The sequence below is a fragment of the Bombus vancouverensis genome, chromosome 1 (assembly GCF_051014615.1).
Source record: "Bombus vancouverensis nearcticus chromosome 1, iyBomVanc1_principal, whole genome shotgun sequence".
Taxonomy (NCBI): domain Eukaryota; kingdom Metazoa; phylum Arthropoda; class Insecta; order Hymenoptera; family Apidae; genus Bombus; species Bombus vancouverensis.
The window spans coordinates 19,533,624-19,559,052 of NC_134911.1; the positions used below are offsets into that span (position 1 = coordinate 19,533,624).

A 25,429-nucleotide genomic window follows, 5' to 3' on the forward strand; every position below is an offset into this window, starting at 1 on the left:
AATGCCCGCTGTCTAGTAACCGTGAAACAATTAGATTTCGCCAAAGTTCGCGCTGTAGCATTTTGAAATAAAATGTTGTCTGAATTTTATAGAACGATTTTATTCAAAGGAAGATTTTCCATGCGACTTGCCTGACGCAGCGAGAAACTGTTTGATTTATGTATCACACACGAGGAGGAAGTTCCAGCGTAAAAAAGAAATTCGGAAGAGTTGTTCAACAACTTTCGCGAGCTGAACATTATAAACACGGAATATGTAGGTCGTGATCGAGAGGCTTCGAGATCCTCTCGAGAGTCTCGGACGTATTCCGGTGAACGCTTCGAGACACGCGATCGATTCTTGGCAATGTGTGTCAGGAATGTAGAGAGGATTCGTGGTAATTTCATGGCAAAATTTTACACAGTCACGATGCGTATGATCGTTCCGTTTTGTTGCTCACCGAATGGAACCATTTTTGTTCCTTGAGCGCAGTTCACTGTACAGTTTACTGTACGTTCGAAACAATTACGAATCCCGTTTCTTTCACAGTTTAAAGAATACGTAAGCGTACGATTGAATCAAGGAAACAGTTTCAGTTTAAGCATATAATTTATCCACTTAGATCGACTGACTGACGGTTCTATCTTTCAGCGTTCAAGGACGATAATTTTTTATATTTAATATACAATAACAACAGTTTTATGAATTGGATATATGGTGCGTGGTAATGCTGACTTTCTACTTCATTTAAACGAACAGAAATATAATAATAGTATTTTAGAATTGAAGAAGAAATATCTTCATTGAAGAAGCGAGTATTAATCAATTTTTAATGTCGCTAGGTAAGTATTAATAAATATTATTAAAAGCATATAACAGATATAAGATATGCCGTATTGTTGTTATATATTTTTCTTAATATTTCTGTTTGCTGTGTTAAGTATATTATATTTTTTTCGTTAGTCGCACTATTACATTGTAAATAAATATCACTTAATTTCTCGTATTACCAAGTAACTGTTTCTGACGTCTTAATTTTTGTCTGTAGAGTTCCAAAACATCTGAGAAAGAAGTTCTTTCACTGTGCAAAAATGTCAAATATTACCATTATATTTAATCAATTAAGCGAACTCAGCGAATTATTTCGTAAAATGTTTCGCAGTAAAAATATCTTATCTTTCTTTTTACAATATTTTGCGTTCAACCCTGCAAGAGAAGATTCTCTTCAATCGAAACATCGATTGTTCGCTTAGACGTTGCTACAGAACTCTGTTATGACAATTGCTTGATTTCCTTGCAGCCACATGTCCGTAATTAACGCTAAGCACTAATTTAGTAATTTCCTGTTCGCATTTCAACTTCGTATTGCGTAATAAATTTTCTCCTCGATTTCTCGTCGTCTGCTTCGAAATGTAACGCTATTTTCTTCGATGTTCGTATTGTAACAGCTTTCGTTATGTATTGTACTATACAATACTGTGCAATATACGATAACTTGTAGTGTATGCAAAAATATTTTGCATGGATTCATATTTTTATGAATTAAAAGAAAGGCCTAAAGAAATAGAATCCAACAAATATCACAACGAGTATTAACGATATACTTGGAATTTTCTTCAATTTGCTTGATGTTTGAAATCCCGTAAATGTTTGTTGGTTAGTCTGGCAATTATGAAGCAATTAAATTTTATCATTGTAGATTAATATGATCGATTAATCTTTGACTTAAAATTTTGTACAAATTTCCCGTAATCATGACCGCTTCATATTTGTTTCGTGACACGTGAGAAATTCCTTATAATTTTTTGAACTCTGTAATTACAAACCAGATATTCTGTTCATTTTCTCCTTTTGATATTAAGAATCCTTTGTAAACTACTCTTTTAACATTTACTGTTACTATTTACAACGAATCATTTTTAATACTAATAGTATTAATTTCACGATATTACATTTGTTAAAAATAATAAAGTAAATACGCTAACTTCTTTCCAGTCAATTGCATGTTTTACTCAACCATCGTATTTGCCATAATTTTCTCATTTGATAATTAATATTTAATCTCCTCTTGTTTTTTCATAAACATTTTTCTTTTAAGCAAGTGTAATATATATTTATTTATTTATTTATTTATCTATCTATTTTTTAAATGAGAATTGAAAGAAAGGACGAGGAAAATGAAGATGTGGGACAGAATGACAAAGCACTCTTTGTCGAGTACTTAAAAAGAGCACAAAAAGGAAGAGAAACCTTTCGAACTCTATATAGAAGGTTCTTTCAACCTTCTTCAACCGCAGTAGATTAATCCAGTGAATCACAGACATCCAGTTCCACAGTGTTTCTGTAGACGTCACCTTTTTACTTGTGTAACACGCCGTTCGTTTTATCGCGATTCCATTTCAGGCCGTGACAATTTTTTCGAATAATTTTTCTTGCCACTTCTGACGTTTTACTCTCATACACGTCCTGGTTGTATTAATTATACGCACAAACTCGCGTTCATCCGCGGCAATCATGATACTACGATGTGATGTTTCATTTATTTCAAAAAGCATTATAAGTGCAAGAAAAATGAAACGTGACGTTGATACGCATAATGAAACGTTGTCGACTGTTCGCCACTTGAGTAATTGTTGGCGACCTCGTTTGTTCGACGGAATAAAAAATTATTTAAAATGTATCTCTGTACGTAGCAAGTCCAATACGTACCTACTATTTAATGGCTCGTTTCGAAATTTAAAAAGCAGAACGCAGTCTTTAGCATTGTACGAGTAAGTCAATGAAAAGAAATTGTATAATCGTTAAGCGTATTGCAAACATACGATATTTCCTAAACACAGGCGATTTACATCTTCAGCCCGCTACAATATCTTTGTTCCTTGTTAATTGGCCAAATGGATTTTTTAGCTATTTTTCTGCTCGCTCTCTGTTAAATCTTTGAAAAAATATATAACGCAAGAAGGGAAACCATATACTTCACCAAAGAATTCTGAAATCTTCGAAGCTACGTCGTCGTAAATCTACAAAATTTGTATTAAAACTTATGATTCGATTTTCACCGCTCAAGTAAGTTCCAGCGATTACAAGTCAGATTAAGAAAGTTCTTCTAAACTGATGGAAAGATTTCCGACTTTGGTACAAGTACTAAATATTTCAACAACATGCTGTAGTACGTATAATAGATAATAAAATAAATTAATTTAAATTTATAACACGTATATTGATTCCATGAAAATGTAGAAAGTGTTATATAAATTGAAAAGTGCAGGAATGTAATGACGTTACAAATATCCGTCGTATTTTATTTAAATCTATTAAACAGAATATTTCTATTTTCCGATTCACTTAAAAATTTACTATCAATTATCCTTGCCACGAATGAATTTATACGTGTCATTTCTTTTTCGAGAAGTCAATGTTCAATAATGTACCTATACAATGAAATTAAGAAATTAGTCAAAAATACAGCTAACCATTTTAGCTTCTATGAAGCTCAACTATTAATTTAGCACTAACCCGCATACTTTTATTATTAAATTTTAATATTGTCATGACAAATCGATTAATTTGTCCGCATACTTACGACCGGTACTCCAGTTACGCTTAACAGCGCATTTATATCTCGTTCTGCAATACAAAACCAACAAAGAAGCGAGCGGAACTGTCCACGCCTCAAGTCGGGAAATGTTGCACATCGCAATTATCAGAATTTACGCGCGATCCTGCAATCAACGGAACAAGGACTCGCTGCGAACGTAAATGGATATGGTCGATATTAGGCAGCCGATCGTGAATTCCCTCCGAGGCTCGTTAACCGCGCGGACCTTAATCACTATAATTTACATGTGACGAGAGTACAGACACGAGTAATAAGTCTGCATGTTTCGTTTCGTTTCATTTCGTTTCCTTGTTTCACGTTAGATCCATCGTTCAACGCGGCTCGTTAGCGGCTCGAAGGCTAATTGTATCGAACGCTATAGTCCGAGAGTCCCTAACGAATTCTTCCAACATGACGTTGCGTTAATCCGTCGTTCACGACGAGGAATTATAGAATAAGGAAAAAAGGAGGAGTCCTGGGAACGGGGAAATGAAGTTGATTTTGTCGAGAGACGAAGATAGAGCTGATACGGTTGACGATGAACCGAGGATCTCGATGGAGTTTGACGTTGTTGAAGATATAGAAAAATTTAGATGGTTAACGTATTAGTGGATGGGTCTGAAGTTGGAAAGTTGGAAAGTTTGCACGAGTTGGCTTCTAACAATGTTTGCAAATGTTTGAACATCCGAGGTTTAGAATCGAAAGAGCAAACAGATGGCTTTCAATAGCTTTGTAATGTTATTAGACTTTCAGAGTATCTAATAGCTGGATGAGTGGATCTTGAGTTTATTGGAAAGTTTGAACGCGTTTGTTTGTAACAGTAATTGCAAATGTTTGAATACGCGAAGTTTAGAATTAAAAGAGAAAATACATAGTTTTCAATAGCTTTATAATGGTATTAGTTTTTCGGAGTAATACTTGGACGAGCTGGTCTTAAATTTATTACAATGTTTGAGCGTGTTTGTTTGTAGTAATAATCGTAAATTCTCGAATATACGAGATTTAGAATCAAAAGAAGAGCGATTTTTAATGACTTTAGAATGGTATTTGACATTTATTTAATGCCTTGGTAATGGAATCTTAAATTTATTGGAAAGTTTGAATACGTTTGTTGCTACTAATATAAATGTAAATGTTTCAATACGTGAGACCTAGAATCGAGAAAGAAATAGATAACCGTTTACGGTTTCAAAATGGCATTAGACTTTTAGTAATCGATGTCTTAATAAATGAATTTCATGTTTAATGGAAAGTTTGAACACGTTTGTCGGTAATAATAACTGTAAGCCTTTGAATATTGAGATTTAGAATTAGAAGAAAATAATATCAAACAGCTTCAGAATAGCAAATCTTTTGATTAATTTTCCATCTTAATATCCTAAGGCTAATATCCTAAGGTTTCAATGTTATATGAAACTCTTGTCATTTGTAACGAACGCACTTCACGTAATTTGACAAATAGAAGAAATCAATGAGGTGTATTTAAATACAAGATTACATGGTTTCGATTGTGAAGAACCTCCTGGCTTCACCGTGCCTCACCGTACGTGTGAAGTTGAATAGTTAATGGAAGTCAAGGAAAGATAGATCCTCCCCCATCATACTCTTTATTACAACGATGATGGCAATAGCCTTTACCCTCGCACAGAAGAAGTGGCATGTACTCTTCGTTTTATATCATATCCTTGATAATCACGTACTTTCCACCTTCTTAACTTACAACGCTTTACAAGATAATAAATTACAACTATCTTCAAGCAATAAGTTTTCTCTTTCTTTTGTAGGCGAAGAAAAATTCTCGCATCTCGTCCGGCGCAAAAATGACTTAATTAAGAGATTCGTTGCGTTAGAACTCGTTGAATCACCAACGATCTTTCCGCGAAAAGATTAATGAAGCGAACCGACCGGTAAACCGATGTTCCGAGGTCAAGGTATCGGTAAGTGGTGCATTTCTTTCGAATTACAGTGAATTATCGCGTGTTCGATACTTGTTACTAAAGTGTCCGACGTGCAACGATGCGACACTCGTTGCGACAGTGGTGGAACTTCTTCAGGGAAGCTGTTCGAACATTTACAAGATTCCATGATAATGGCGATGCCATAAAAGGTACGAAGGGTTCGTCCGACCAAACTCCTGGGAAAAACTGTAAAGCGACTTTTACGAGCACCGAGTACTGTGAAAAACGACAGATTCTAGCAGTTTCGTAGAACGGTTCGAACAACACCTTGAAAATGGCCACGATTCCATAGAGCTTGCTTTTACGAGGTGCATCCGAGCTATCCTCGTTGTATTATTCAATAAATTTATGTCTGACTCGCGTATTAACTTTGTAAATTGCTGTTGTGTTTGTTGCGCTAATATGTTTGCTGTATTATGTCGAACGCATATATGTGTAGGATGTTGAAAAAGAAGTTCAAAGCTTATACGAGCGTATAGTATAAAGTAAAGGCATAGTAAAATATTTTATGGGACTAATGAAAGGTATTAATAATAAAATGGAATAAAAATAGTAGCAAGTAAAATGACGAAATAATTTGAGCATAAAAGGACTCTAAGATTTAAGTTCACTGAGAATAATAAGAAGTTTTCAATCAATATGATTTCTAGAATTAATAGATTTGATATTTATATCATATTACATTGGATTTTAACGTGGAAATTCTTCCAAGCGGACAAGTAATATTACTCGATGCTCTGCCGCTCGAAAGTATCCGCACATTTGCTGATGTTTGACAAGACATATTTTAATTACAAAACTACTTCGGTTCTTCATAATGTGGGATGGTGTGACGTTAGCGAAAGGCGTGGCTGATTGTTTATAAACGTTGTTTAGATATGTTAATGTTGTCAAGGAGTGTTGTGAGAGTTACCAAGGTTTGTTAAAGGAAAAGTGAGCGTGGTAATGCTGTCAGAGTTGAATTAATCGTGGTCGAGAGACGTTCATCGTGTTGCTGTGACGTAGAAATAGTGTTAAGCGAATTCGTGAAGTGCGATATTATATTCAATTTTGTGAGAGTGTTACAATATTGTGTTTATCATACTGTCTTTTCTGTTAATTTATAATAAACATTCCTACAATAATTACTATAATCCTGCAGTAGTATATTATAACATTTGTAACCTGATTAAATCGATTTTCGAAAGTCAACGTGTAATGACAAAACGTTAAAATTCCCACATCTTATAAAGCTAATTTGTTAATTGACAAATTCTGCATCTCCAGATTCTTTAATTTTTCAATTATAAGGCAGATTAAAAAGAATCTTCTAAATAGATAGAAACATCTTAAGATCGAAATCGATCAGTGATTATTTCGATCTTTGTTCGTTGCATGTCGTACCGCGGTCAACTCGATTCGCAGCGAGCGTGTAACATGTAATATCCATGTAACAGTATCCGAAGCTGATGATCGTCGTCGTTTAGAAGAAAAAACGAGCGTATATATTTCATGGACGATGAATTTAAGTAATTGAACAGGTTGTGCGTGTAGCTACGAGCCGAGCGCAGAAACGAGGACGACGTGTGTGCATTAAGAAATATCGTAGTCGCAATGAAATAACAGTGCTAACAACGTGAAAATATTTAGGTCTATGATGTGATTTAAATGTGATATAATATGTGCATCAACATGAGCGAGTTTATTTCTTTATTAGAAATATGTAGTGTGCTAAATAAGACATTTAGAAAGACTGGAAATATTTTCATCTTTCATCGTCTTTGTCATTTTATTTGCTTGTTTGTCCGTTATTTTATACTTTCAATGATTAGGATTTAAAGAGATTGTGAACCGTCTCTTAGAATATTTACTCGAAAGTCTGGAAAATTATATAAGGACGTTATATTTACTTTGAAATTGAAAACATCTAAACACTGCAAAGTTAAAAAATACAACGAATAAAACGTGAATATTTGTACAAATACACGTTTGTATAAATTCGGGGATATTAAGCAACTCGTTAGGAAGATTAAAGTTAAACACAAATTTCCTTTTACTTTGCTTTACTTTGAATATGTTGCACGGTTCTTTATATTATACAGAATCCACATATTCTTGGATTTTTAAATTTCAATTATACATCCACGGTTCAACAATAAACTATTACTTAACTTGATTAACAGTTTTATTAAAAAATTCTATGTAATCTAAATTGCATAATCCACTCTATCAAATACCGAGGTTTTATAAAAAAACTACAAACTATCCGAGATCTTTCGAATGGAAATCCAATACAATTTTTCCTTTTCCATACCACTTCTTAGTAGCAGATAAAATCACAATGAAACGTTCATAAACGCCGTTCAGAATTCACGTTATCCATCGTTGTTTCACATCCATCTATTAAATCTTCCCAACAAAATTTATTCTTCCTTCTTCCGATCCACGATAGATACACAGCACTTCCTGGGCAAGTTCTCGCCATTGCTCGGCTTACTTCCTCTTCGAGTAATCCCATCTGGAGGTCAGAGAAACGTGGCAAGCAGGACACCATAAATCGAGAGGGGGATTGGAACGAGTAGCCTGGACGGAAGCGCAAGGATGAAAACGATACGAACGGTTCTGTGGTTCCCGGGGAAGCCGTATCGGAATTAATGGCCGATCGGCCTCGTTTCACGATATGTTCACGCAAATGGCCGGAAACGAACGAAACCGGGCTCGACCGCCAGGCAACACACCACTACTTCGTTTTCAGTCGAGTCAGCCGGTGTTTCGTGTCGAAGAAGCGCGCCTTTGGATCTTCCTGGCCACGATCTGCCCTCTGGGCTATCACGAGTTGCGTTTCTTCTAGTCGACCTTTGTCGTTGCCACGTACCGCGAGAGAATCGTGTTGCTTTAATGGCAGGAGCCGCTTTGACGAAGCTGGCGGCGATCTGCTTCCAATTGCCGGCGTTACGCGAACGTTCACCCTTTGCAGAGACGTGCACGGGGTGGTTCTTGACCCTTTACGATCGCAATTTGTTCTGCCAAGTATGGATCGTTTGATAGTAATTAATTTTCATTGCTTTCCGGACTGTATATACAGGGTGAATCAATGAGAATCGCCACTCGATTTTATCAGATGATAAATTAAGAAATTCAAATTAAAGTTATTAAAATAAAAAGGAAAATTTCTTTTGTTAGACATTTTTGAAACAAGATTTATCGTGTTCCAGTGGCCTGGTCGGATGAATATAACTTGATTTTTTCATGTTTTATATTTTTCGAGAAATTAAGGCGAACTTGAGTTTTTTTTAAGACACCATATATTTTTGATAATAATTTATCGAAGCTGGACATTTTTCACGAAATAGTATCAAACTACTCGTATCGAAAACACATTAGTTTAGCACATATTCTAACTTTAATTATTCATTATTAAATACTCAGGTCACATGATCGCCTGCCAAACTTGAATTCAGAATTGAACGAGATTTAAATCGCCAATTTTACGTTATACGCTTCCTTCAAATGTAACAAGGTAACAAATTTCTGCGTCTCGTCACGTTTTTCATAACTCGATAAATCAAAATCAACGGACACTAACACTGGCAGCTAACGAGAATTAAGCTCATCATGATCGAAGTACACGATAAAAACGAACGTAAAGTTAGCAGAACGTTTGCACGAGAGAACTATGTACACATGCATTCTCGTAAAATTATCGCTTGATAGATTTCCGCGCGATTAACCGGCACAATGAAAGTGTAAAGAAAATAATTTCCAGTGGTTTAATCACAGCGTAACAAGTTAAAAAAACCGTGACTCGTACGTTCGAATGGCTCTTACGAAACATATCGTTATTAACTTTTTGCGGTATACACGATAATAAAGTGATAAACGTTTCATTATAGCCGATCTTCCCGTGCAACGATCGTCCTGTAATTCTAATCGCCGGTCAGAAGCTTAGATCGTTCGGAAGCCACGTCGCGAATCGAGCTTCTTCCTCAATTAACGAATCAAACTCATTTCCATAATAACAACCGCATCTGGGCAACTTTGTATCATTCGCTTCCCGGTGTACATCGGAACAGATAGGATCTGGTGCGCATTAATAGCGATTATCAGATTTCTCCTCTGGCGAAGAATGGAAACTCTATCGGTGTTTCTCGATGCGATCTACGATTCGATACGCTTTTCCTCGAACGATGACTGAGAATGAGAATCGTACGAGAACAGGTGTTTGAAGATGCAGGTTATCGATAATAGGTTTTTAGTTCAGAGTATCGGTTTGACGAATGAGGCGAATTAATATTTTAGTTTCGAGGTATTAACCCTTTGCGCTCCTATGTCGAGTGTGACTCGACATCAGTTTTTATCTCAGGAGCTCCTTTTTTTGTGTAAAGCGCGAAAGAAGACCAGGGTTGCATCCTGGAAATTGTTTCAAGATATATCATACAGTTAAAAATTAGAAAATACAACAATAGTGTGAATAAAACTGGTATTTAAGTGAATTTGTTTCTTCCTTTATTTATTTAAATTGTCTTATTCTTTAGTTAAAGTAAATTTCAAATAAAACACTTAAAAATGTTGACAGCTGCTGGCAACGAAATTGAAATAAAATTCAGAGTGCAAAGGATTAATATTATAGTTTCTTTGTATTCTTATGTGATCAGTTCTTAATGAAAGTTATATTCTCTGTTAATAGTAATTAACGAGTTGTTTCGTAAGTACTTAGGTTTTAGCTAAATTCCTGAATTTGTGTGATTTATAGTTTTATAATTATAGAAATTCAAAATTATAAATTTTATTTTATAATCATAGGCCTGTAGGTTTAAATTGTAATTTCTAACTTTACATGCTTGGAATTTAGGAATCTTGCAAAAGTATAATAATTGATTTATGGTATATTACAATTTATAATAACGACACAAATAAAAATTGTTTTATAGTGTTAGAAGCATACAATATTTTCCCTCGCGTAACATAAATGAAATATTTCTGTAATTTCAATATTCCGCTTGAAATTACGCATTGAACAAGTATTTCCTCGGCGAATGATGTTCCATCTCGAAACGTTTCGGTTGATGGCACTCGCAACCGTAACGAGAACGATTTGTCACAATTCATTGCACCCGACAATTAAAAGAAGTAATTTACAAAAGAAGAAGCTTGTAGTCCAGTGCTACGGCTAATTATAGTCTTCTTAACCTTTCCCAGTCTTACGATATTTTAAACTATTATTCAAAACAGCTTATAGTATCTTAGAGTATTCTTCGAGATCTTATATATAATTTAAAACAAATGAACATAAATCGCTCGTTAGGTAAATTATACAAAAAGTATTATCGCCGTTAACTGTTGTACCAATTGATTTTATTTTTCACCACATTTAACCACATGCTCAGTTTTTAAACATTTGAATAAAAAGCCTGTTATAAACTCGTTATTTATTAAAATAAATCTGTATACTAATTTAATACTTCTCACCACTGCGTGCATTATTTTACAACTTTATCCATTACTCCGTTTCGCCACTTTCCATTTGTCAAAACTTCGATTCAAAACTTTCTTTCACCCCTTGATAATCCAAGTTCCATGGAATAAACGAACAATCTGAGAAATCCGATTATTAACGATCCCACGTTACGTAGCGTCAGCAACAAGAACTAACCATATTTTTCACGTCCTGAAACACCTCCCGAGGAAGCTATTAGCCAAGAACCATTAGCACCGAGTAATTCGAGGTCTTATTTCCAGCTTACTAGGACGAACCACGAGGTCTTGCTTTCGCCCTGCCGTTGGAATTACGAGCTTGGAATTAGGTTTTGATCAGATCATCCTGGCAACTTCCTACATCGACACGATCTTCCAGCAAAACGCAACAACAGATGTTTCCTCGTTTCGCCAACCGAGACAAGAATCGTTCTGTTCTTCTAATTAATCTACACACGTTCTCGCGTTTCCCGTTAGAATGCTATCGGTTAACGACAGGGAGGAACCTTTATATAACGAACCATTGAGGCGTCGAGAGGAACGTCCATGAACTCTCAACAGCTCGTAAAACAAACATGGATAACATTGAACGTGGAGCAATTTCGCTGGCGATCCAGCGAAGATCGTGAGAAGCGCGAAACGTGGTGAACGAGTATAGCTACACAAATCTCGGCGTTGCTGTAATAGACGAATAATTGTCGGGGTATAAGCAAACGATGGAAATTTTCCTTTTGAGAATATGAGCAAGGTAATTAACGAGCAACTAGCGAGCAACTAACAGAATCAATCGGCAACGATGTAAAATATTTGATTAGTAGGAAAAGACAAGCATATTCACGTTTAAGCTTCACTTGGAAATCTGTCGCTGAATGAGGTGGATCGTTGAGTTCGAAAGCGGATGAACGTTGTCGAGAGGCGAGTTAAACTTTGCGATTTACTGCTGTTTATTCGAATCATCGTGAAAATGAATTTTCGATTTCATACGTAAAATATTTCCGTTGTTTCATATCGAATGAAATAAACGGATTGGCAGATAGATAATATATAGATAGATATAGCATTAATTAAAGATTAATTAGCAAAACCTTGCTATAGAAAGTACATTTCTTTCCTCGTTGAAAGCGACAGAATTTTCTGGTGAGCCTAGTAAGTTCTTAAACGTTATGTTTGACTTTAATTCACCACTGTAAATGGTAAATCCTTAAAGACATGCTGGATAAAAGGAAATTCTTTTAGTAGGTTACACAAACGAACGAGGTTCGTTTACATTGATCGATTCATCTCGATCTTCCCTGTAAAAGACGAAGAAGATATTTTAATTTCAATATTATACACTGATATTAGTAAACCTATTTACGCTGAAAGACACAAAATTACACGGACATGTCCTTTTGTGTATGTTAAAAGATGCGTAAAAATGTATAAACATACATAGATATAAATATTTGTTTCTGTACATTTATACGAATAGAAAGCTATGGCTAGCTAATTAGGCCATTTGTTAACAACGATCGTGACGATAAAAATACAATCGACTAATACAACGTTATCACAAAGTCAGATCACAGAAGTAGCGATCAAACGCGTTAAACAAATACAACCATTTAATCGTTGCGATAAATGAACTAAAATAATGTCACTAAATGAATCAAAAGATTTAATGGACGAAGGAGCAAGGTACAATGTACGAGATGTTGATCGTTCTAGATTAATCTAGGCGGTACACGCCTCTATGAGCAATGAAACGAGCTTTTTTGCTGCGATACATAAAACAAACAGCAGAGCAGTCAGACGCCACCCTATAGGAGGGAAAGTTTGTCGGGGAGAATAACCCGAGGGAAATGTGTTTCCCCGAGTTAACATTTATTTACCGAGCTACGCTGGTGGCTAATAGGTTGCTTGCGTGCTAATTAAAAGGGAAATGAATTCTATCTGAGCGAAATGCCATCAGTTCTTATTACGTACATTAATGCGAAAATTTCGCGTGCGATTTAAACACGCGACAGCATCGTGGATGTAATAAATATAGATAGTAATCCTAGGCTAATGAGTCGACGTATCTTTGCTTAATTGGCTAAATACACTAAGCAAAATAGCGAAGCTTAGGGTAATTAATATCACACGCCTTCGTCCTTTTTTTTTTATTTCTCATTTTGCCATTTACTTCAAAAGAAGTGCGTTTTACAAATTCACGGAAAATTCTCCTAAAAGTAAAATATGATTTTGTTGGAAATTATAGTTTCCAGTTCAAATCGCGTACAACAGATCGTAGAAAAATACGTACAGTATTTATCCAAATTAGATTTCAATCAAAATGCAACAGAAATATATATGTATGAAAAGTTTTATTTTTTTTTTTTAAATTAGAAATTCCCGTGTGATAATCTTTCGAATCTTAGCGCACGTATCCTTTCGAAAAAAAAGGTATTCTACGGAAGCTCGTCGATTGATTCGCTTGACAGAAGCGTTCTTTTGCGATAATTAAGCTGAGAACTAAAGCTTTCTGACAGGCCTTTGTAATAACCCTGCATTAGATCCTATTATATTAACGATAATTACGAACTTGATATTCACCGTTGCACACAGACGCCTGATTAACAGAGTATCGCACGATTAATTTAATGCGATTTCTTCGTCTTTTGCTATTTATCGTCTCCTATAATTAAAATCATTAAAAATGGTGAATCGAAAAGCGCGTAAAACGATAGAAGCAGCGAGTTGGAAGCGAGCAGAAACTCGTTTTATTTGCACGCTCGAGCTGCCATTTTTATAATTATTGTGGTCTACTTAGGCGAAAGTGAATCAATTCTATTTGTAGGCGAATTATTATTCCAAATATATAGTAATTAAAATATATAGATATAATAAATAAAGGTATATAAAATATAGATATTTAAATAATGATAGCGTACGTCATTTTTAGTAAAATATTATTGAAGAGGAACGGTTAAAATTAAAATACAAATGAATATTAATATTATAAAATTAATATTATCATTTAATGCGATTAAAGTACATATTTTGAATCAGAAGCAATTATACCAATTACGTACTTTTAAAAAAGTTAATTTCCTGGAAGAATGTATTTAAAAATGTAAATTAAAACGTGACACATTTTTTCTTCAACAGCTTTTCCTCCTTCAATTTTCTTTTGTATAAGGGGTAATTGGAACATGAATTAACAAAGGACCATTCGGAATATATGCATTTAACGTTCTTCCGCAAGAGGGTGGAGTTTCACTTTGCGAGAATGCGTTGAATCAAGATAGCCATACATGCTCCTTTGTCTTTTGCTATTGAGAACCGTATTCATGTTTATTCCGTAAATTTTCAGGATAATACAGAAACGCATCGTAGAAAATATGATAAGAAATGTATGTGATAACCGGTTTTTATTTTGCTACTAAAGGTTTTACGAGTTTGTACGCTGTGAAGCAAGTCTACTGTGCACAGTAGAATAACTGCACTATGGTCAGACACATGAGTCATCGCTGAAGCTATTTCGTAACTGAAGAAATCAAACGTTTCGAAAAATTTGTATTGAAATATCTATGCAAAGATATATTTTTCAATTTGGTGTAACATTTTTATAAAATTATACTCAAAAATTAATTAGATATAAGATTTATTTGTTAAACCATCTATTCTTGAGGCATCAATTAAGCCTAGTCAATTATTAAAAATTCTGAAATTGAGCTCTGACAGGTATGAACAATTATACATATTTAAAAGATGTTGTATTTTCTCTACAATTAAACATTACTATGTGAAAAATTTGTTTACTATGAAAAGATTGCCATTCGTGATATATAAAGATGGTATGACGTATTGCCAATTGATTTACTCTTCCTGCTTATTTCCTCACTGCAATTTATTTTTCTTCGAATCATCAACTACCGCTGTATTACAAGCAAAAACTAGATCTGCAGATAATCTGAAGCATCCGTAACTGTAGAAGAAACTCTCAACACTTTTATAAAAACGTTGACACAATAGGATACAGTAAATATCAAGGAATGAAATATCTACTTTCGTCCCACGGTTTTAAACTAGCATTATAAGCGATACCAATGTAAACTATATATTCGAAAAACATTCTAATAGATATAAAATTTCCGATTTTTTTATTCTTCAATGCAAATCGTCTTTATTTCAGTGGAAATACAAAACGTATAATTTTTATGCAAATTATTTCCATAGTGGTCGGTATACTTTTTAATACATTTAAATATGCCTGAAATATATCTTGTGCGTCTGTATTCCAATTGATATTTCTTACATATTACACATTTTTATTTCAAAATGTACCAGGGAGTTAAAAATCTATTCGTTCTACAAAAATATTCTATTTTGGCACGACATAAATTGTTTCCTTTACGCCTTTTGAGATTCGAGGGAAATTGAAAATAACGTTTTTATATGGAACTAATATAAATATACCATATAATATGTCGTAATGAATATAAAACAATCATAGGAAGATTTATTGCAAGTGAAAGACTTATTTCAATATGACTGTACGTTAACGTAATTAAGGCGTTAGTTTATGATTGTTATTGTTTGGTATAATTTAATTTACTATATTAATTCCTGAACCAATGCATTACTAAACATTTAGAGAGATATTTGTACTCAAAGAAATGCATAAATAAATAAGGTAATAAAGTAATTAAGATAAAAGCAATAATCTCTGTTTAATAATATTTGAATCAAATTTGGAACAAGTATTTCTATCCCAATATTTTATATACCTATCTCATTGATAAAAAAAAAAAGAAAAAAAATAGAATAGTTATCCAGGTACAGCTCATAAATTACGAAGATCAAAAAACTAATTTTTGGAATTTTTATCTCTCTGCTTACACTCGCATCGCGTAAAAACTATCGAACCAATTTTGACAGCGTTTTCTCTGTTCTATATGTTAGTGTCCGAAAAGGAAAATACGCTACGTTTCATCTCGATCCGTTTTGTAGAAGCCGAGGAACAGCCTGGCACCTGAGTCGTATGCTTTGTAGAAGTCAAGCAACGACAGTCACCGTTTATCATTTGCGTTGTTTTTTTCCGAAATCGAACTTTTTAATAATCTAATAATATTTTTTATCACGCAGACAAACCTAACTGTCAGTATAAAAAATATGTAGGTGTCTCATTCGTAAAAATTCATCTGCATGAAAATCGTTCCGTGTACATCAGCAGCCCACGCGAACGAAGTCGCGGACAAACGCTAGCAATTCTTAGAAAAATATCGCGATGTCGGAGCACCGCGTCGATTTCAAAAATGTAAAACCTTCGTGCCTACGTTTGTTCAGACGTATTTGAAAAATTCAACGCGTGGAACGCGCTCATAAATTTTACGACACGCCGGCTCAGACTCATTCTATACATCGAGCACGATCTCGGTCGTGACCGTGAAAGCTTCCCACATGGCGTAGCTACGAACTGGGCCGACGATAACGCACAATAGAAAGCACTTGGAATTGCAAAGTAATCGGCGCACGATCATTTCCGCGAGGTTATGTCGTTTGTCAGATCGTGCTCTTACGGCCCGTCATCCGGTGATCTTGATTCGTCCCAAGAAATTCCTGACCTGGACAGTTTCGGAATTGCAAAGCTGCGATTGTCGTCTACCGCGTGCATGATATACCAGAGGTTGCTCTGTAAAAACGGAACAATGAGATTCCCAGCGGTACTTTGTCTTCCCGTTTCTTTGATTCTTAAATGATCATCGTCGTATTTTTATCCTGCTTGGTAATAATTAGTAAATTAATGCTTGGTAATATCGTAGCACGTCCCAGATAAGAAAGAGTTTGTTGAGAAAACGTAGATTTAAATAATAAGAATATGCGCATTCGAATCTTCTTCTCTCCAATTGAACGATCATCTTTCTTATTATTTCTTATTATTCTTTTCCTTCTTTCTTTTCCTATAAATTAATTCTTGTTATTTATTAAAAGTCGTAATCGATAATTAGATAGTAATTGATGGAATAAATGGTACGTTGAAAAAATGTAAATTTTACGAGAGTAGGTACACCGGTCTTTCTTCGAATTCGTAATATCGTTGATATTGATAGAGGATTTTTACATCGAGAGAATAAACGGCTCGTTACGCATTGGGTATTTTCGGTGCGAAATTCAAAACTTCATAGAAAAAATGTGTAATTTTACATTTTCAATTGAAAGTTTGGAGTTTTGGATTTGAAAATATTTTAATCAGAGTAATTCCACTGCAAACGTTTTTTTATTAATTTTCGGTATAAAATGTGTGTAATAAGTTTGTAGAAATGTCTGCAGAAAAGCTAAACCGCTTCTACTTCACTTTTCACTATGGTATTTAAATATTGTAATATTTCTGCAATTAACGTGCCAACTTGAATTCACTAGATGCGAGCTAAATTTGTTCGATGTAATAGCAACAATTTGTTAGTAACGTAATAGTTTAGAGAAATGATTAAATACCCAAATAAATTAATTTCTAATAAGATAACATCAAGAAATTTTCAAATTTGTAAAATATTCATAATTAATTTTGTAATAACTATTGATTAATAGAATCAACGCTCTCCTTATGGTAGATTTAATAATTACGTTATTCTATTGTGCATAATTTCCACGTGTATTTACCGTTAAAATATCGCTATTCTACTTCACCATAAACCATGACTAATTATCACTTAACATTTGAGAAACGTAATAAAATACCGTGTAGATAGTACTACGACTTTCATTCCAAAAAGGAATGGAAAGTAAAAACGAGAATAATTGCTGGAACTACCCTTTAAGATAAAGAAAACGTTTCTTTATTCGTTGCGATGGAAATAATAATAAATAATTGCAATCAAGACGATATTTAATTTGTATCACATTTTCTGCCATCATCAAGAATATTATTTTTCTTAAAACGTAAAATAATTAGTAGAAAAGACCGGTGATCCAAAAATTCTGCTATTCTAATGCTGAAGTATTTCCTAATTAACTCAGATTTTAAGGGTTGTAGTATGATTTATCTACATTCTAAAACATATTTATCTACATTTTGAAGCACAACGTCTCTTGATTACTTTGAATACTCTTATTTACCCAACAACCTATCGATTATAATTTGTCACGTTCGATTCGAATCACAAGGAATCGCGAGCCTCAAAATTTTATGCGAAGACTAGAATGAAATTTGTGTTAAACCGTGGGAACAACAAGCTAACTTATTAACATTAATTTCTCAATTCGATAGAAAGTAAAACCGCAAATCTGCAACAAAGTAACGAATAAACTTTTAAATATCGATCTCTTTGCTTGGATAACAACGAAGATTAAGAGAAAGAACTTTCCCCTTTCCTAATCGAAAATGCAACAAAGTATACACAGTTTTACCAATGATTACATATTTCTTGGACAATCAAATGCAACAAGTGAAAGAAACTCTTTAATTATACTCGAAGATTAATTGCAATTTCAATCTTCCTTATTTTTAAGAACGTTGAATTCTTCTATCTAATTTTCAATCATAGATATCATTGGAAGATTGTTTAGAATTTTTTCAAGACGATATTACAGAGGTTTCGATTTGATTAGTTTCTGAAATTATAGTTCAGAGGTTACGGTATAATTTCCATGATAAAGATAATATAGTATGTCTAGTAAGAGTTGGAAAGTGTCTGTAAAAGACGTTAATACGATAATTACCAACGTTCCGGTACTTTCCGTGGTTAAGGAATATTTACGAGCATTCCTTTATGAAAGGGACACCATAAACTATCTCTCAGATATTGAACTTGACTACGAGGAAGTCACGTTGTGCGTTCCATGTAGACACGTTAAGAATTATGTTTGCCAACAAATAATAGCGAAGGGAAACGTGCACCCTTATTTTTTCTAATCTTTATCGTAAATTTTCGATCAAATTTTAGTAAAGAACGATACCTTTCGCGACAAACATAAACACGTAAAGTAATGCTTTTATCGTTTCACGAACAATTTTTTAACAATCAGTGCATCTTCTCGATTTTTCATCCCCCCTTTGTACTTGTATATTCTTTTTGCATCGTTATTTTACGATCAATCTTTAACGTGTTATCATACAAACAGCACGTTCATTTATCAATTCTGTTCTCTTGATGGATGCAACAAGACCATTGGAAGCAGCGATCCTCGAACGTTTTGCAGCAACGTGCAACAAATTCGGAAAGAATAATAAACCTATACGAAGGATACTACGCGATAAAAGGTAATCAAATATCAAGTAACAGGAATTAGAATAAAAATAAATACGTATTATTGTATTGGGTTGGCAACTAAGTATACAAACGCGTTTCGATCGAACATTACGACTAAGAATAAGCTAAATAATGTGTGGAGGTTGACTGTTAGAGGAACGAGTGGTTGAATTTGTAATAGAAAAATATATTGAAATAAGTATAGGTATAAGTACAGGTATAGTGTATGCTGATCCAGATCCTCGCTCTTCAGTGTTACAATACAATAGAAAGAAGGTGTTATAGAGAACACGTTCATATGTTTATAGCAAAGGACATTAGCAAAAAGTTAACCTTGGTGTGTAGCTCTAGCTGAAGGCTGCAAGAAACAGTAATAGAAATCTACTTATAGCTCTTTTGTTTCTAGATCTTGTAACCCAAAACAAAATTTATATTCAAGTACACAATAATATGGACCTCTGGTTATTTTCAACTTTTTTTCACCTAAATTCTATTCTCTTCGTAACAGCGGTCTCCAGCTCACGGATATACAAAAGAAAAGGTCTTGAAATTTAATTACTTCAACATAATGGTTAAGATTTTTTAAATAAGTCAATCTTTCTGAAAACTTGTAGAAACTCGATCTGTGATATTAACCGCTAACCAAATTGATAGTAAACAATCAGTAAAAAGAAATATATTAGAACGAAATCATAATTAACTTGTCACTGTATCCGCAATTATACATTTTAAGATATTATATTAAACACGAAAAATGTAAAGCGCCGACACATATTATAGCATGGCTACGTCGTACCGTTGCGTATCGGTACTTTTGCCTAAAACATCATTACAAAAATTCACCGTTTATTGTGAATACCAAAATGTATTTAAAATTCTTGTGTATTTAATTAAATAAATTAAATGTATTTAAAATCTTGGGTTTAATAAACATCTCTAAAAAAAAAAAAAATACATTTTAAGATGTGAAGATCAAACATCAATGAAAACCAAATTTTCCATGAATTAAAAAATAACAGATTCGTTATGAGAACGAGATAGATTTTACCGACCGTATAATAATCAATATCGAAACGTTGGTAAACAGAACCGTATAGTGTTCGAGATACGTTTCGAGGACAGAGACGAGAAAAAGAAGAGCGCGAGAGCAAGAAAAGAACGATGGTTGCTGTAAACGGAGCATCGTTTCCGCATTCGACCAGTATCCACGATCGCAGAACGAGTCGCCATAGCTCATTCTCGATCTTGATCCTGACCATGAAAAGGGCACGGCGCACACGGAGCACATACCGCTCGGACGTATTACGAGTTGTGGCCGCACGATATTATCGCGAACGAGAGGTGCGAACGTAACTTCGCCAAGAAGTGAAAATCACCTCGTTAATCTGCTCCTCGACTTATCTCGCAAGATCGTCCATTGCTTTCTTCATTCGGTCGCTTCCTCTATCGTTCTCTTATCTACTTCACTTTCCTTCCTAATTATAATTATCGATCAAAACTGCTGAACCATTTTAACGAGGATGATTTCGCGCTGCTTGTTCTTCAAGCGAGAAAGAAAGAAGATCGTGCTCTGATATTACGTGTAATCTTCGATGCAGGATTCTTTCGTGAACATTAATGGTTCTATATATGGTAGCCGGGTTTGAGAATTTCAGAAAAAGTAGAGTAGAGGAAGTGTACAGTCGGTCACGAAAGTGTACTACGCGCGCCTATAGAATTTTCTGCATTTGATCTGTCAAAAGACATAACGTTTGTCACAGAGTCATTTGTATCCGCGTAGAATGCAATTGCCTCTAATGTGTTTTCGAAGGGAAGTGAAGAAATTAGAACGTTTAACTGAGAAGAATCTCGGGATACGAATATATCAGAGATTAGAAAACCTTTAATATTTGTCATCACTGAAGAAATAGTAGGATATTATTTATAGGATATTGCATTATATTATTACAAATAAAAAGAAAGAAATATATAAAGAAGATAATAATATAGCATTAAGCCTATTATTTCTATGATCTCATGTAGATATACCAAGTAATTTTTGTAACACTGTATTTTATACCTCTTTATTTGTTTTATTTTCAGAAAGGTGAAAGTGAATAAATTGTATTACATTGTGAAAATATGTGTCTTAATGTGCAAGAATATTAGTAGAGAACGTGTAATAATGTTCTTGCTGTAATATTTTATGTTTAAGGGATATGTGTTGAAGATATAGAGAAACATTACGTAACTTGAACATTAAGTTAGATGATTTTCAGTTTTCTTTTTGCCTCTTCTATCGTTTCGATAATTCACTTTCGAAGACTTTATGTGTTTATTAAAAGAAATGAATTATCTTAACATCGGATCTCAACGGGAAGATCAGATTTTAACACGAAGATTATCTTCAGCTATTGATTTTCATATGAGAAAGAAAGCATTTCAAGATATCGTAGTATGATATTACGTGTAACGAAAATCGATATAGATACCTTTACGAGCATCTTAGACATCATGGCCTTTCGTAGTGACCATCTAAATTTGACAGAAAGTAAAAGAGATAAGATAAATATACAAATAAAATCGAATGACTTTCAGCCCCCTGTTCCCATTTTATTAGGGCATGTCAGATAAGAGAAAGATATAAGAAAATTGCAGTTAACATGAAATGATTTCGAACCGTGGAAATCAACTTTCTAAGAAGATTTTGTTAGCAATGCTCTTTCACTTGCTAGTCACTTGCGTTAGAAATGATGAGCGTATTTTTCTTTCTATTACAGCATAAGAATTTTTATCACTTTCTATTTATTTTTATACACTCTCTCTAGTAGTTTATGTTCTTAAAAGCATACGAACGCTTACATTTTCTCATAGATGTACATGAAGGACATGACAAACTGTAATGTAATTTCGCTGATAAAACATACTACGAACACAAAAGATATTTTAGTCGAAAGAAATACTCTAATTCAACATATATATTACTTTGTATCTTCTTTCACGTTTTCATAATTTCATCTATCTTTGTTGTTTCTCGTCTGAGTCGCTTCTTCAGTAATTTCTTAATTCTTCTCCCTTTTCAAATGTTAACTTCGCGAAGAAACAAGTGGATCGACATTGTGAATTTACTCTGAAGGTCGACTCGATCTTCCGGATCTTAATTGTGACTAGAGAGTAAGAAAATACAAAGATTTGACAGGAATTTTTTCGGATCGTTATCTGAATCTGCCTAATCTCAAAAATATATCTAAAAATCTAAATGTTCATTTAAATCATTCTAAAAATGTTCATTTCTCTTCCTCTGGATTAGCAACATAACGGATTGGACGTTATCTCTTTCATCAAAGAAAAAATTAGTGGGATTAATTTATATTTGATTGGCGAGAAACACCATAATCATTAATTTTACCTATGAGACTTTATAGTTCGAAGATTAACTTCGTAAAGGTCAAAGATATGACTTTCTGCGATGACAGAAAAATATTTTATTCGATGAAAAATGTCAGAACATTTCGGTAGAGAAGAAATTTATTGGAAAGTGTTATTCGTTAAAAATTTCTTAAAAAATATAAAATCAACATCCATTTTAGTTCCGATGTTTTCTAATTTCAATAGATCGCATTATTTCCATGATACGTTACGTTATTTTCTGGAAAATTTTACCAAGTATGTGAATAAAAAAGTTTTACAAGAAAACTAACTATTGTTGTTAGAAAGATACCGATAAGGCAATATAACTTAGTATTTTCTTAAATTTCGACTTGCAAGTCTTGGGATTTCATTTTAATTAAATTTAGTTTCATCTTAAAACACGATAGTATGAAATCTCATTCATATCCATGATTAATTTAACATATATTTTAGATGCAGCCTTAATGTCGTTTATTGTAATTCTGAGCGGAGACGACTGGCTATGAAATACTATTAAAGATTATCTCAAATATGATTATCATGGAAGCTTAATCAACTCGATCGTACGCAATTAAAGCAATATCTATTCTGTCTTCTTCCGCTTACAGTCTTAATTGCAACCGAGATAGATTCGTTTGCTGTTTCTTCACTCGCTTCGAAACATTTGTCTCTGTTAAAGTAATCGCAGTGTAATCATTTTTATGTCGTACTTGCGTAAAATATAACCAATATGAAAAATCAATTTTCTATAACGATATCACTAACGAATATATAAATATTTTCAAATTTCTAAAATCTTCGATACATTTCAATCTTCCATTAATTTTTTATTTTACAGTTCACAAAGAATATCTTTACGAGTATTCAATTTCTTCAATTCCGATTAACAACTAATTAATCAAATTTATACAAGCAAAATTTCATACATAATTTGCTTCTCTCCCTTTAATACTTTTCATATTTCCTACATAATCTACCACTCTTTTAGAGCTCTGTTCTTAACACAAACGAAATATCGACGATCGTCGTCAAATTGCCAGCAAAAGCAAGCATCGACGTTAATAGAGAAATCCATTGGAAATTAACCAAAGTTTCCTACAGGCTCGCCATCCTGGATCAAAAGTTAACGACTATAGGCTGCTCTTCCGCGCCAAAATAACACCCTTTCGACCACCAAAGGCTACCACTCTACTCACATGACTTCCTTTCATACAACACCCTCCCCACCATCACGCACGATACGCCTCAGGAGCCTTCATCCTCTTCAGCAGCTCGCAAGAGAACCGCGATTGAACTTTCATTTCAGACGGGTATTCGCCAAGAACCGCTATTAATCCATTTCTCCGTCTCGAAGAGATATTTCATTCCGTTTATTCTGCATTCTGCCCCTTTCTTCCACTCGAACGTCATTCCCTTTCACTTCTCTCGGCCACCTGCGAGACGGTTTATTTCGCTGGAGCCTCTTCTGCATTTTCTACGGGCTAGAGAGCGACCGTGATTTCCGTTTTCTCCTTGGTGAACGACCCATCGCTCGATTATCCCCTGGATTTCACGCGCTTTTCCTCTTTTCGAAGCATTTTTTTTTTTTTTGTCTCCTCCCCCTTTCTTCGGGTTACGTTCGCTTCTTTACGGTTCCGACTCATTTTCCGGCTCGAGGGAGATAAAGCTGGAATTTCCTTTCTGAGTGATGGATAACGAGGACGGGGTTGAAGGATCCTTTTTGTTCGTTTTTTACACGGTTGCTGGATAATTAATCCTTTTGGCTGTGATACAAAGTTTGAAGAATACGACTGTCGAAAATAGCTTATAAATGTTACCATAGGTATAGGATTAGTCAATAATATTAATTTTGAGCGAGGAAATTAAATATTCGCAGAGTATAAAATATCGTTTGAAAAGTTACGAAGTGAGGATTTTAATACGAGATCGATGTAAAAAATGTTCAAGGAGTTGGGTGAAAAAGTTCGTGGATAGGTCGTCGTGTGACGATTAATGTCTTTATTTCGAGCTAAATGTATTCATGCTATAAAAGGGTATTTCTTGCAACTGGGCCAAGCCATAACTCCAACGTGACAGAGGGAACATGAAAATTTCACTAGGCAAACATAAACTATTTCAAGCGACGTATTTTCTGTGACAGTGGAACTGTTTCAAAGATCGAGTAAATGTTCTCATATTTATTTATATCGCAGCCTTCGCACATTTTCCATGTTTCATCAGTGGAAACGATATAGGAAATAATGTTCACGATATGAAAACCACTACAGTGGCCTCAATAGACTATAAAGTTAACCCTACGATTAAACCTTAACTCTACCACGATCTTCGAGTATTTATGTTTCAATCTCGTTCCAACGAGCAAGAATATCCTTAACATTAAAAAAAAAAAGGTTAAAACGTAGATATATCAATACCAATTCTTTCATATTTTCTTGAAACTTGACGATATTTTTTAACGATAGAAGAGCTCGATCGTATCGAACACGAGCCAAAAACGTAGCGGTATTTAAAATATGGAAATATGTTTTAAATATTCACTCAGCGAAAATCATATTTCATCTAACCGAGGAAATGTCGCTCTTTCTGTCAATTGATTTATTTTCGTCCATTAAAGTATGCAAGACAAGGGAGACATAAATCAACCGATTTCATTGATGTCGATTATAATTAGAACTGAGCTAATGTTTAATAGAATTACTGATTGTAATTAGCACGAGTCGTACAAAATTATCTTCATAGTTATATTTTACAATATCTGCTCGATTGATCATACTATAGGAATAACGTCAAATTTCAGGATGTGATCAGCGAACGGAAGCGATTAGTGAGTTCTTTAA

At 34.1% G+C, this 25,429-nt stretch overlaps 2 protein-coding genes across 5 annotated transcripts in view; one reads left to right on the forward strand and one right to left on the reverse strand.

Moving 5' to 3' along the window:
• Window positions 1–15,572, forward strand: part of Gbs-76A (Glycogen binding subunit 76A) — a 153,717-nt gene extending 138,145 nt beyond the window's left edge. Inside the window, exons 1-2 of one of the 2 annotated variants that reach the window (XR_013059378.1) lie at window positions 5,592–5,684; window positions 11,254–15,572. The gene's annotated coding sequence lies outside the window, so the exon portion shown is untranslated. Of the gene's footprint in view, window positions 1–5,591; window positions 5,685–11,253 lie in introns of those variants that run through there. The other variant, XR_013059379.1, reaches the window with a different exon arrangement.
• The window catches only part of pip (heparan sulfate 2-O-sulfotransferase pipe), a 117,076-nt gene that overhangs the window by 40,471 nt on the left and 51,176 nt on the right, over window positions 1–25,429 (reverse strand). The window lies entirely within an intron of this gene.